Source organism: Alligator sinensis, unplaced genomic scaffold (genome assembly GCF_000455745.1).
Source record: "Alligator sinensis unplaced genomic scaffold, ASM45574v1 scaffold560_1, whole genome shotgun sequence".
Classification (NCBI taxonomy): Eukaryota; Metazoa; Chordata; order Crocodylia; family Alligatoridae; genus Alligator; species Alligator sinensis.
Genome location: NW_005841837.1, coordinates 3249451 through 3262504, shown reverse-complemented (window position 1 = coordinate 3262504; position 13054 = coordinate 3249451). Strand labels below are relative to the sequence as shown.

The window sequence follows — 13054 nt, the reverse complement described above, 5'->3', positions numbered from 1 at the left end:
CTCGGCCCCAGCCCCAACAGCAGCCTGCCCCACCCCATGTAAATCCAGGCAGCACACGACCCACCCTGCCCTCCCAGGGTGTGCACCACAGCAGGAGCCACCCCCACTCCCCATGCCCCCTGGATGAGCTGTCGCTCTGTCCTACAATCCACCCACCCCCCGCCCTGACTGAGCAGCACCTGGCCCTGCCCCTGCCCCACTCCCTTCCTCACTGCAGGGGCCTTGATCTGCGCCTCCCCAACCTCCCTTCCTCACTGCAGGGGCCTTGATCTGTGCCTCCCCACCACCCCTTCCCTTCCCCCTCCTCTTCCACTACAACAGACTTACCAGCTGGATGCAGCTCTCTAAGCTGCTGGGCTGTGCTCCTCACCACCTATATATTGCGCTGCGGGTGTGCACATGTACAGGGCATTTAATTGGTCACATTATCAGCCACTTCAGGCAAAAAAAGCTGATTTCCGATACAGTCAATTTTCTTTGTATCAGTGCCAATCCAATATCAGACCTATGTATCAGTGCACCTCTACTTTAAACAATACTTTTTCTAGAAATTCATTTCTATTAGTTGTCTGGCTTCTCTGTTCTCCTTCCCCTGTTATGACTGTTCTTATTCTCAAACCCAGATTACCTGCCACTCTCTCTTGCTTCCTCCCATCTTCTTTCTGTTTGTGGGTCTGGCTTATTCCTCCTACTAGTCTTCACCTTTCCTTCAATCACTGTTTCATTCCTCATTTCTCCTTCCTGAACTCCTCTTGTCCTTTCTCCTGTTTTTCCTGCTAACTGGACTCTTCCCTCATTACTTTTTTCAATAAAGCCTCCTCCAAAACTGCCAATCCCACCACACCTTTCTTTCCTACCTTCTTTCATTCCCTCTTCAACACCTTCATCCGTGCTCCAACAGACTCTCAATCTTTGCTTCCACTCTCTGATTTGCTTCTCATCTCTTGGTTCACTTTCCCTTCCATAGCTGTGGCTCTCCTCTCCAAGACCACCACTGATGCTGTTCCAGGCTCCAAGAAACTCCTCCTCCACCCTGGTCCTCCCTCAAAATCCCTCCATCTCCCCACCCCCTGGGCTCTTGGCATGAATCCAGGCAGTAAACTGAGCCTCTCCCCAGCCACTATATTTGGTCTTAACCAAGAGACAGTCAAAGAATTATACTGTTGATGGGAGCCCTTTTCTTTTTTTTTTTTTAATGGAAAAATTTTCTTGTTTCAAGTCAAATCAGCCAAATCAATTCTAAATCCTTGAGTCATTCAAAAATCATATGTGGCCCTACTACCAGCAAACATCCTCCACCTACACCTGGGGCTTCTGATACTTCTAAATCATTTGGTGAGCATCCTACATGCAGGCCCAAGCCTGGAGGCTTGGGGTTCGGATGCCCCAGAGTTTCACTTGCCCTCAGATACATGTCCACAGGAGCAAGTTAAGGAGGAGCCTCCCATTTCCATAAAGTGGGCATAAAGCCAAGATCTTCCCACTAGAAATAAAAATGGGAAGTTAACTATGCATTACCTCCACAGGTACTACCCCATACCAGAAGAGCTGTTGATGGGAACCTACCTTTTTTTTTTTTAATTAATATTTTTCTATCTATCTCCTGGCCCCATGCGCCCTGCTAGCCCCTGGGCTAACACCTAGTGGGAGCTTAGAGCTTCCCCTGGCTGCTGCAGGGGGCCAGTACAGGGCTGAAAGGGGTGGGAACAGATTGCTGGCAGGAGCAGCAGATCTGCTACTGCATCCCTTCACATGTAGACACCTGCCCAGGGTGGGTTTACTCTAGAGTAAACCCACCCTGCATCATTTGCACGTGTAAAAATGCCCAATGGGCACATCTATACATTTGTAGTGATATGCTATAGTGATATAGCAATCACGTGTGTCTATACGTGATCTCCAACTATGTTGCCATAGCGGTATAACGCACTGCTACGGTGACATAGTGGTGAAATCTACCTGCGCACTGCACGCACGGTACAGTAACCACCCATACTGCGCCGTGCTTTAGTACTTCCTTTTGGAAGGAAAGTACTCCAAAAGGAAGTACTAAAACACGGCACCATAGCAACATTGCTATAGGGCAACATGTCAATGCATCCAGTTTGTACTATATATAAGTAGGTACAAAAGTGGTGCTTAAAAGTACTTTATGGGTACTTGTGCTAAAACTTGCAGCAGTTTCAAAATGTTAAAATGCTGACAGCATAGATGGTCAGCAGGCATTGGGCTTGTAGATGGCCTTAAAGTCACCCCTTACTAGCAATGTAAACACAGTCTGGGACACTTCTAATTATGTTTCTTTTTTTATCCCTTCCCTTGGGCAACCAAAATATTGCAGTAGCATTTATTTTTTAGGAAACTACTTTAATTCCTGAAGAATCACTACTTGTTCTATATACAGTTGTGTGAATTCCAGCCTATTAAATATACATGCACTGAGAAAATACAGACAAGAACACAGCAACTAGTTTAAACCTTATTAAGTTCATACCAAGTGGGAGAAGACAATTCAGAACTACACAGATTTCTTTTTTCTGGGTAAAGCTATATTCATTAAACATAAATCTTTACCATGAACAGTAGAGCTTTTTGAAGTGACCAAAGGGACCTTTGGCTCTACACAACTGAAATAAAATGTTTCTCTAAGATTTTAATATGCCCAGTGCTGGGAGAGCAAAGTCACCTATCCTGGCTCTTGTCTGGATCTCACCTTGTTGCCTACTCTAGCTCCTCAGACCTCAGACCTCCTCCAGTCCCACGCTGTTATCTCATCTGCCATGCCTTGATGTTAAGATTTGACGGGGACATTGGTGACATGTAGGGGATGCACGCAGGTTCACATGCATCCCCTGAGCATGGCGGCGCACCCCCTGCAAAAAGGCGCCATTGACACTGCCAGCAGCGCCTGTGGGTGGTTGCCTCTTGCCCCCACCCCCACCGCTGACACTGCCAGAGGCATCTGTGGGTGGTCCACAATCACTGTTGGCCACTGCCGATGCTGCCAGCGGCATCTGCAGGTGGTCTCCAACCGCTGGTTGGCACTCACCACCCCCACCTCCCAGCTGCTGACAGCACCGCAGCTGCCTGAGGGAGCTCCCCGCTTACTGCTGCCACACTCTCGCCAGCACTGCTGCCACCTGTGGGAGCTTGCCATGCCCCACCAGCCTCCAGGGCACATGGCATTCATGGACAGGGATGATGCCACCTGAGGGCAAAAGGGGGTATGTGAGGTAGGCCCTTTTCTGGGCTGAGATTCTCTGGCCTTGGCCTGCTTTACTGTATTTGAGTCCTTCTGCCCATTGTCCAGTGTACCTACGGTACCAGGCTGCAGTTTGCCCTTGCAGGTTCTGGGCTTGCTCTCCCAGTCCTTATTGCTTGGAACAGCAGTCTTCCAATAAACAGCAGCCCTCCTGCTAAACTGCTTGGGCTTCTGCCCCGTGCGGCACACTGGGTCCTTGACCTGGGAAGGACTCTATGCTGGGTCCCCCTGAAGCACCCCTGTGGCTTCCAGTCTGTCCCTTCCAGCCACATCCAGTCCTTCAATATTCAACAGAAAGAAAAAACAAGATCATCCACTCCAAAGAAAAGACCCCCCACCTGGGTTAATCCCACATTGTGGTAGCACTGCCACCCAGGCTCCAAACAATTATCTTGCATTGCCCAGTGGTGCAGAGGCTTTCTTCCTGTTCCCATGTAACCTAGAATTCTTTCTCCTTGGGCAGCCCACCCATCTGCTCCCTCAAACTCTACTTGCTGCAGCTTGAATAGCCCAACTCCCTTCCCTACCACAAGCCAGGGCTGCCCCTGCCCATTCTAGGACCAGGCTTATATTCCCCAGCCCAGCCTCCTTCCAGTCATGTGACTTGCCCTTCTGCCCCTCTTCCCCAGGGCCAGGTGTAGCTGATAATTGCTTTCTTAGCTGCCTGACCTTTGGTTCTTAACCTAATCAAGCCCTCCTAGTTACAGGGCAGGGGTTTCTGGGTTAAACACTTAGCTTATTCTTTGTGCAGAAGAGTGAGGGTTGGTTGAGAGAAGTTGCTATAACCTGCTTTTCTTCTTCCCTTCTCCTGAGCCCAATCAAGGCTTAAATGCTTCCTTTTGTGACATAGGTACTTGATCCAGTGACTTTTGAAACGAATGGTAATCTTTCCATTGACATCAATGAGTATTAAAGCAGATTTTAGAACATCCTAAGGGCTGCTCCAAACTACATCAAGCAAAACACAGGATGCTTTTCTATATGCTCTTGTTGTGTCCCAGATCTGCCCCTCTCTGCCTAAACATACCCTTGGCACAGAGTGAGGAATTAGGCAGGGAAGAGCTAAATATACTAACTTAATGACACCAGGGGGTATCCCTAGCTGCACCTTTCACACACTCGTCTAGGCCACATGTAATGCCTTTAGGCCAAATATATGGCCCATTTATTATCTATAGCTCTTTATGTCAGTGGGAACATGTCCAGGCCTATGTCAAAAATAGCAAAGATAAATCAAACAGCCCAAGTACCCTGGTTTTCTGAAGGGTAATTACACCAACATCAGAAAGGAACAGCTTCTTTTTGTAATGTAATATGTAGTTCCTAGAGTTACCAAAAGTGTCTACAATGGATGAACTGAAAAATCAAATATGAGTTTGTATGCAGCTGCTTTAGGATGTTGCATTCTCTTATTGGATCCATGTATAAATATAGAACTATGACTTGAACAAGTTTATTCAGGTTTAGAACTTGCTTTAAGTTCTGCAAAAGTTGGTAAATTTCTTATACAACAAAGCATTGGCTAAAAGAATCAGTAATAAATCAGTGTCTCAGGCCATATCTTTGGCTGGTAAAACATGCAGACATATCCATTATCACCTTTTCTCATCTTATGCAAGCCCTTCAGCCTCTAGCTGTTGTAATAAGAATAGATTCAGGAATCAAAGGAATTCATGAAAGCAGTGGGGAGCATAAAGCAGTGTATTATGCAGATGAAATACTTGTACTAAAAGATAATCTTGGGCAGTCTGTGTAATCCTTGGTGAATATTACAGGAAGTATGGGGCCACTGTTAAGTTGTAAAATAAGGGGAAGCGCTGACATTTTTACAGGTTTCTTCCTGTACAATGCTAAATGCATCATACTATGCTGACCAGCTAGGAAAATGACATACCTAGTTATACTGCTCAATAGGAGAGAGATTTCCATTGATTTTAATGGGCCTTGGACCTGGCCCAAAGTCAACCTTGAACCCTAACATTATTACAACACATAAACCTGATCTAAATCAGAATTTGGCTTCCTTGAAAATACGTGAATTATCGCCATAGCAATACACTAAAAAAAAAAAATCACCCTCATACCATTCATATCTACTGTAAAAATAAGCCATCTTTACTGGTTTCCTTTTGAGAATGAGATCATCATTATGATCTGACTAGCGTATCTCTGTGTAATAAAAATCTGTTTGTGATAATCAGTCATGGGAATTAACTAGTTAAAAAGTTAAAGAAATGGCTAACTTTTAACTTTAACTAGTTAAATTTTTCAGCTGTGAACTTTTAACTTTAACTAGTTAAAAAAAATGGTTAACTATAACTTTTTTAAAGTATAAAGTTAAAAGTTAAAAAATAAATGAAATCCGGTTTTCCCAGAGTTTTTCCTGACACAGCCACTCTCTAGGACTTGCATGGAAAGATATTTCTTTATTTAAACTCTACGACTTCTTGTTTGAGAGAGAGAGTGTAGTGCGCCTTCCTATGAGATGTGGTCTCTTAAGCACCGGAGTTCCTTAGTTCATGCTGGCATTTTCTGTGCATTTGCAGAAGTCAACAGAGCAGCCAGTTGGCTGCAGGAGAGGGAACAAGCACAAGCAAGCAGAGACATTGATCCCAGTAAGAGTGGGAGCAAGTAGTGAGGGTGAAGTAGATGATGACTTTTTAAATTTTAATGAAGATCAGAACCAGCAGCCCAGGGCCCAAGAAGTTGAGCATTACTTCTCATCTGTGAGAAACTTATCTGAGATGTCACCTACTATGAAAAAGCTATTCATCCGTTATAACACAAGCATTCCCTCATTTGCCCATGTAGAGCAATTGTTCGGTAGTGGGGGCTTAGTTTTGCAAGACAGAAGAGGAAAATTGTCAGATGTAAATTTTGAAATGCAGCTTTTGCTGAAGTTCAAGAAGCATGTTTAAACAGCTTCTGCTAAGCAACGGAACATTCTTTTTCTCATTTAACCTGATTTTCTCATTTCAGTATAATTTTGATTTTCAGACACTTTCATTATTTCTAATTCAGGTGTATTTCATACCCTTTTGAGAAATAAAAATTGTAACAACACAGGTTCCCTGTGGAAACAGCTTTCATTTGTCACCTGGCTATGAACATCTCCTTTCTGTTATTCTGGTATACCTATATGATGCATTGACTTTTACAAAGTACTTCACATGGAGAGGGTGAGAAGGATCTAACATTACATAGGTATTGGTAAACCGTTATTCTGAAAACTGTATGACAAGTATAACACTGTTTTCAGGTCAAGCAGGGTCAGTTCTGAGTAAATTGGTGTGCTTCTGTGGCTTATGGAAAAGAAACCCACTCATTGGATTTGAAAAAGAAAAATGATGCTAAGAGGTAATTCACCGTGCTTCACGCATTTCTCATGAATCAACTTAACTTTTAACTAGTTATTCTCTTTTTAACTTACTTTTTAACTAGTTGAAAGTGGAAATATTTAACTTTTAACTCAAGTTAATTTTAAAGGCTGCTAATTTTTAAATTTAACTGGTTACATTTTTCATAAACTTTTCCCATGACTGGTGATAATTTTCATATAAACAAACATCATGATGTCTACAAATTTACTTCTTTTTTCAAATGACATAACTTGAAAGATTTTTGTTTCTTCTTTTAATTGCACATTTATTGAATCTAACCTAGCTTCTGTTCCTTTTTCCTTTTGTGGATTTCACAGTTCATACAGTACAACAACACGGTTTTATTTTATAATAAACTGAAAAACTGGAAGCTTTGGAGGACTGGCATGACAGAAAATTCCTTTCAAAGAAACAAAAGCACACACTACTATCACTCCTTTTCCACCTGCACAGACAAAACCCACACCCTCACAAACAGATAAATAATATATGATTTTCAAAATCACAGTCATCGTTGGCTTTTCACTTTACGAATGTGATTCGACTTTCTTCTATGGCTCTCTTCTGCTGCCATACTAGGAGACTGCCTTAGCTCAAGCCAGGTTACCCAATCCCATCAGGCCTCCACCTCAAGAACTAGTATATGGAGTATCCTGAGAGCATGGCTACATATCCATAGCTTATGTCTACCCTGGCTGTGCACTGTCCTCAAGACTGCTTTTGAAAAATAGGCTCCCACGCTTCACACTCCAAAAGTGGAACTGAGATGATGAGGAAGCTTTGAAGATACCCTGCCTCACCCACTCTCAAGCACACTAGAGCCAGAAAACTCCAGAGTAGTGTGTTGCTGGAAAGAGGTGTCCTCAAAACCATCTCAGTACCAAGCTTGGAATATGTACAACAGGAGAGGGAGGGCAGGGCTTTTTTCTTGTGGGCAGTTGCAAGAGCAAGGCAGAGCCAGTGTAGACATACTTGTTGTGAACACCTCTGTGATCATTCAGTCTGCAGATGTAAACTAAAGGCTAGTCTGTAAGGGTTGCCATAATAGAATCACTAAGTGCTGGTCAAAATCCAGAATTTCTTTTCTCTGGGAAACTCTGACATGGTGAAAAAGAACATTTTTTTTTTCTGAATCAAAGCAGAAGCTTATAATTTCACACAAAATTCAATCTCTGGAAAATATCTGTTTCAGATCAGTTGTAACATTTCAATGAAATCCAAATGTTTTGATTCACCACTGACACTTTTTTAAATAAAAAAATTGCAAAATATATTTAAAAAATTAACTAAATTAAAAAAATAATAAACCATGAAAAAAATGGTGGTTGCAAAATGAAAAATCTTAGTTCTATGGTCTGCTGTTATCAGGCCATTTCATTTCAGGTCTCTTAATGGATTTTTATCAAAACAGAAGACATTTGCATGCAATGCATTGATTTCAGAGAACTGGCATTCAGCAATAGAAATACGTTCCAACTGAAATTCCAAACCAGCTTTAAGAACCAGTTAGGTAATATCAGACTCCGTGAGGATCCATGAACTTAAGCAAATCTATGGCAGTCACTTGTAAGCCATAAACAATGTCAAAACAAGAGGGGAGCATCAATTTTACTGAACCAGTTTCTAAAAGAATTAATTAAATTGCTATCATGTCCTCATGTATATACAATAGTCCTCTATCCTCTTCATTTATACTATGATTTCAGTCCCTGGAGCAGCCTGGAATCTTGGGGACACAAATATCTGCTCAATCTATTGTTTCCTTCTCTCCTCCCCATGCTGGGAGTTTTATTCTGAGGCTTGTGGCAGTGGAGCTCGATTGGCCGTGGCTGCAGTCAGACTGAGGCTCTCAGATTGTGACCCAGAAGCATGTCAGGCACATCTGAGGATGCCAGCCCCAGTTTGAGCCCAGTTAATAAGGACCCGCTGGACCTGATAGGAGGTGCGGAATGCGACAGCGGAGTTTAAAAACCACCCAGAACCGACGGGCAGGGGGACAGGAAGTGGCTATGACAGCCTTGCGGCAGCTGCATGCCTGAGGGAATGCCCCTGCAGGGGCAAGTGGTGGGAACCGTGACAGCAAGTGTCTCTCATCAGAGCCAGCTCAGAGGAGCCAGACACCTTACCAGAAGGCAAGGACACCAAAGACGTGGCAGGAAAGAACTTATAGCACCCATGCAGACACATGAACTGGCAAGTTGTCTATGTACCAGGGAACAAGTACACCCTCTCCGGGCAAGAAGTCCCACCGAGCATCAAAGGACAAGCACAGGAGGTTACAAGGCTCACAGGAGGCACATGAAAAAATACTTCCTTTTTCTTTTCCTGGCTAAATAACCTTCCTTCCCCTCCTTCATAGCCATCAGCCTCAAAATGCATGCTGTCTATTTCCAAGCCACATGGGCCTACTACTTCTGATGACCCTGCACAAAGGTTTAGAACTCGACTTTCAATCCCAGGAGGAACTGCCTGAAAACTGCTTAGGATGTTGCAACCTGATGGATAGTGAATCATTTACTGTACACTTAGAGTTTAGATGCAAGATTGCATTAGCTAATTTAGATAAGAACAAACTTTCAAACTTGGTAGTAAGATAAGTGGATCTAGAAATCAGCTTGGAGGACAAAAAGGAACAGAATCAGAAAAGAAGTGTTTATGTTAACCTGAATGGAGACCATCCCCATGAAAAATCAAATTCAGAAAAAAGTAGTGGATATCATGATGACATAATGTTGCTTTCCCACAAATGACAGTCACTTCACAGAATTTTTAAAGGGGAGAAAGAATATTACTTTTTTATCTGAGGGGCTAGGGACTGGTCCAAAACAGATTGTAGTTAAAGGACAGATACAATTTGTCTTCAATAATTTTTAATCAAGCTCTGAAAAATGCTGTGAAAACTATGTCAAGACAACATTTTTTTTCCTTGATGACCAAGACTTGTTCTGTGGATAATGGCTTGACTTCCCTACGGGCAAGGAGTGAACAGCATAACTCAAGATAAGGTGTACATAAGGTTCCCTCCAAATGGGCCTGCTGTATGCCAGCAGTGCTCCAACTGGTGCTAGGATGGAAGCTAATTGAAACGCTTCCAACAAAACCTATATATATTTTTATCAAACTGAACATCCTCTACCTGCAATTTTTGCTCCCAAAATGTTCTATTTTTTTCCCATTGAGAAACTGGTAGCTAATGTCTGGGGTTTGAATTTTCAGGAAGGAAGGAAAGAAGGAAGGATTGAAAAACAATTTTAAAAAAGAACTATACAGAAAACCCTGAAACAAAACCAGAAAAAATTCTCATGCTAGAGAACTAGCATTTTTCCCTGAGTGCCAAGTGCCTACAATTTCTGGACACTACCAATTCAACAGAAATCATATTTATAGTTAGAAATCTAAGTGTTCAATTTTTTCCTAGACTGTGTATAATATCATTTTTTTTCTTTTGTACTGCAAGATATGCAGTCATGACCAGAATCCTGTTTTGGAAAGATTTATACAAATGCACAAGTTTATTTCCCAGACCGTGCAGCTTCAGCTGATAATCTTCCTGCTCGACAACAGTAACATTTTTACATGGCTGTTTGGCATCAGTAAATTGCTTGCCATTCAAATTCCCTGTTCCTCAGTCAGATTCTCCTGTTAGTCCCTTTTTCCTACTTGCCCCTCCCTACTTCTCAGTTAACACAATCCAAGACTGGTTAATCTATCCTCAAATGTCATACTCTTAAAATATCCTGAATCAGAATTATTTTTTTGCTGGGCTTTGCTAGCAGCTTTTTGATCTCAATCATACTGAAGCAGAACAGCCCAGTGTTTTCTAAATACTCCTTACTCAGTGGAGAACAGTCCTTTACATCTTCCGCACTCTCAGAATTCCATCTCAGGACTCCGTTTGCCTTTTCTACTGCTGCCAAACATTGTCCAGATGGTCTTAATGTCACATCACTGTAGGTCTTTTATTTTCTGGTCTGTACTCTATTTTGTGCTCCCTTGTAAGCAATAGTCTCAAGGACTATTTTTGGCCCCTTACCTCATTTCCTTTCCCTTCTGTACATCAAGCTGCATGAGTCACTCCTCAGTCCAGGGAACTTCTTCTGTTACCCAAATGATTTTAAAATGGAACCAAAGAGAGGAAAATTAATTTTTGTGCAGCACCTTTCCCACAGAATATCCCAAATTGTTTTACCAAGTGATTACATACCTAAGGCCAATGATTGGCTTAACTATTCTGAATTCATCCCCTTGAATTTAAGAATATGCTTATCAAGAGAGATAATTTTGCCAGGATGTTGGAGTTATCACATGGTGGAGTACATTATAATTCAAAAGGGGACCATGATATTATACTTGGGGCACATCTACATGTGAAATTAGTGCAACACAATAAACTCTGGCACTGTTCATGCCAGAGTTTATTGCTTCCGGGTGCAGCATTTAGGCATACACCCGGGACTGCAGTACATTGAGCCAGGGCAGTGCAGCCACAGCTGGCAGGAGGGGGAGGGGAGAGAAGCAAGCCAGCAGCAGCGAGTTGCTGGCTGGGGTTTGCCTGACCTGAGCTAAAAGGAGGGGGGCTAGGAGGGGCTGCAAGGCAGAGGGGGGCTCTGATCTACCTCCCTACCACCACCACCGCAGCTCAGGCTGGGAAACTCCAGCTTGCCCCTCTTCCCTGACCCCTCCCTTCCTGCTGACAGCCCCAGGGGCAGACTGAGCTGCATCAGCCCAGGCCCGATCATGCAACAAAATCAACCCTAGGGAACACAAGTTCCCTAAAGTGCTCTAAAATAGAGCGCTGTTATCTGATGCCTCATTTGAGGAGGGCTAATGTTTCATGCAATCGGCCACTTTAAAAGAGCCCTGTAGCTGTTCATACATGTCACAGCACAGCTGTAGAGCACTTCAGGTGGGCCAATCATGCAAAAAAAATGTAACTTCTGTCTGTGCCCTTAAGCACCACCCTGCCCTACCTTCTGCCTGTTTTCAGACAAGCACAGCTAACCACCTCTGTACACGGTAATAATCAGTGTATTCAGTGACTGCAGAATTCAGACCTCGAAAAAGAACTGTGCTCCAGAAGCTCACCTTTTTTTTAAATATATGTCATTTCTAACACCATGGTTCCAGATGCGAGTTAAAAATGCAATGGGAATGTAAACAAATGGACTAGGGACAGAAGTTGCACATAAACTGGTTTATGTGATCAGAAACTGGTTTAAACCGGTAACAGAACAGAAGTTCAGTGCACAAAAAACAGCTTTAAAATGGCTGAAACTGGTTTAAGATAAACCTGGTTGAATGTAGTATCAGACTTAACTGATTTGGGTCAAATCAGTTTATGAAATTTCTGTCCCAGACCTCTTCCTGGTTCAAGTTAAATTAGAGTCCTCCAGCATCCTGGCATGCTTTGCAGCCCTGAGCTGGGCTATGCTATGCTATGCTGACTGCTCCAGAGAGCAGGTCTGGCCCTACCCCTCTGCTCCCTAGCTGGAGCAGCGAGGGCTGACTGACAGGGCAAGTCCGGCTGGGGATGCAGTGCAGTCTGCAAGGGGGAGGGAGGGGGATGCCCCCGCAGGCAAACCCAGGCTAGGATCCAGGTCCAGGGACGGGGGTTAAACTTCTGCTCAAACTTACTGCTGGCTGCAACTGTGGACTACAATTCCCAGAGGCACCTGGAAGGAGGAAGAGCAAGTGATGAGCAACTCTGCAGAGTCCTGCTGTTGTAAGTCTGGACTGCAAATCCCAGAGACCTCAGGGGTAGCAGGAAGAGGAAGTGAACACACAGTCACAGAGCCATGCTGTAGTATCCCCAGGCTTTTAGCCTGAGCCACTGCAGGCATATGGCTGCATTTCTTGAATCAAAGGTAAATGTCTGTTCACTTCTGTTTCAATGTAATCTGCACATCTTAGACTAACCTGCAAAGACTGAATCAATTCAGCCTCAGGCGTTTTGACTGTTTGTACCTAGCTATGGTGAGTTGCTTACCTGAATCTGAAAAAAGCTGGAAACATTTCCAAGAGACCATGGAGTTCTGCATTTTTCACTGTGGGACTGGTTATCCTGTGGCAGGCAGACACTTGATGTGTTGCATTCCATCTCTCTTCCTGCTGTGACCTCTTACTCAGCTTCTCTTGCTAGACAAACTAGCTAGGTTACAGTGCATGCTTCCTGCCTTCCTCCACAGACCCAAGCAACAGGAGTTCAGGGAGACAGCTGAAATCCAGCTTGTAGTCAAGGGAGTGTGCTGAGGGTGGGTTGAGGTAGAGAAATATTGGCTGGGGAGGCTGGGTGGCCAGAACGCAACCTTTTAGGCTGTGGGCCAGTGACAGACAGCAGACACTAGAACCCAGCAGCCGCTGCTGCTTTTCCCCCATAGCAGCATGGGGAGAGCACCTGCAGCTGGCTTTTCTC

At 43.7% G+C, this 13054-nt stretch overlaps 1 long non-coding RNA gene across 2 annotated transcripts in view; it reads right to left on the bottom strand.

The window, feature by feature from the left end:
* Positions 1-10808, bottom strand: part of LOC112550153 — a 107117-nt gene extending 96309 nt beyond the window's left edge. The window contains exon 1 of one of the 2 annotated variants that reach the window (XR_003093822.1): positions 10676-10808. This is a non-coding gene — a long non-coding RNA (uncharacterized LOC112550153). Of the gene's footprint in view, positions 1-10477; positions 10609-10675 lie in introns of those variants that run through there. The other variant, XR_003093821.1, reaches the window with a different exon arrangement.
* Positions 10809-13054: the final 2246 nt, after the last annotated feature.